Source organism: Theobroma cacao, chromosome 2 (genome assembly GCF_000208745.1).
Source record: "Theobroma cacao cultivar B97-61/B2 chromosome 2, Criollo_cocoa_genome_V2, whole genome shotgun sequence".
NCBI classification, from domain to species: domain Eukaryota; kingdom Viridiplantae; phylum Streptophyta; class Magnoliopsida; order Malvales; family Malvaceae; genus Theobroma; species Theobroma cacao.
Genome location: NC_030851.1, coordinates 11,579,775 through 11,581,220, shown reverse-complemented (window position 1 = coordinate 11,581,220; position 1,446 = coordinate 11,579,775). Strand labels below are relative to the sequence as shown.

Sequence of the window (1,446 nt, the reverse complement as noted above, 5' to 3'; positions counted from 1 at the left end):
CTCACTTCATTTATAAATATATATTTGAATAAATTCTTTTTACTCTCTCTAAATACTTTCTCTTATATTTCTCTTATAGTTGTTCTTTTAGATTTATTTCATAACAAAAAGGAGTATGTAAAATTTCAGTTGTTAGATTATACGAATGACTGAATTGTGAACAAATGTTAAAAAAGCAAAAGAAAATTTGAATATCATAAAGCTGGAATAGCTCAGTTGGTTAGAGCGTGTGGCTGTTAACCACAAGGTCGGAGGTTCGAGCCCTCCTTCTAGCGTATTAAAATATATTTTGCATGACCAATCTGAACTGATTAGTCGTATTTTTTTTTTATATCCTAATCATCAGCCAGTGGAGTCTAATTAGGAGAGATATCAACTCTTGGCTGATTTTTGTTTTAAAAGGCGAGTTAATCGTAGTTATTAACTTATTCCTAAAAATTATTACAAACTCAAATTGACTAATTAATCAGCTTAGCCTAATGACGTATTTGTGGTTCTCGAATAAGCATCTAAATGAAGGAGAAGTGCAGTTAAAGACAAGTTGTCTAGCCATAGGGGTTTCCATTCTTGTAAGTTGAAAATGTATATCTTTCACCCACTTGCCTTCAGATAGTGGCAGAAAAGGCAACTCAAAGTCATGGTCACACGACTCAGCTCCAATATGGCCTACCGGTGTCATTATGTCTGCAGCTTAAACCTTCATATTAGTAATATTAAACTTTTCACATGGCTAAAGGAGTAGTCAAGTATCAACATAGCTTTTTGAAATGTCAACTGAAAAAAGAATAAGATGTTAATGCACTTGTCCTTGGTTTTTGGATGAACCCAGCACTTGATATCCTTTTCCGTTTCAGGTACAAATTGCCAGTTCCTCTTATAAGGAACAACGATAAAGCCCACCATTTTCCTTTCTAGTGTTTACATTTAATAGTTCAAACGAGGCAATGTCAACAAAATTCTTTTACATCTCTTTGCCTTAATATATCAGACATGTGCTTCCAAAAATGATCATATCATGACAGTGTTTGTTGGATGTTTGTTATGTTAAACCGTAAATAAACAAAATGGTTTTACATTGCTTTGCCTTAACATGTCAAACATCTGCTACCAAAATTTAGCATTGCATCCTACTGCCAGTGATGGAAGATGTTATGCTGCCAACAAGGTTTGGTATATGTAAACAAAAAGCAAAAAAGATCCAAAAAATAGATGAAATGGATATCGTTGTCATTCAATTTTTTTCTTCAAAGCAAAAATTTAATGACTTGTATGATAAGAGGAATATAGTGTATTACCTTATTTTGGATACTTGATGGGTGTCGGTTGTGGAAAAATATTCCCTTTTTAACAGAAACTTGTTCATGGATTGACAAATCGTACTGTTTTGGTTGTAAGACAGGTGTGTTTGGTGAAATTAATGAGGTATTCATTGAAGCAGATTGGCAT

General features: G+C 33.2%; 1 non-coding gene across 1 annotated transcript; it reads left to right on the top strand.

Annotated features, from left to right (window-relative positions):
- TRNAN-GUU lies at window positions 202–275 on the top strand. The gene has a single exon. It is a non-coding gene; the product is annotated as a tRNA-Asn (tRNA).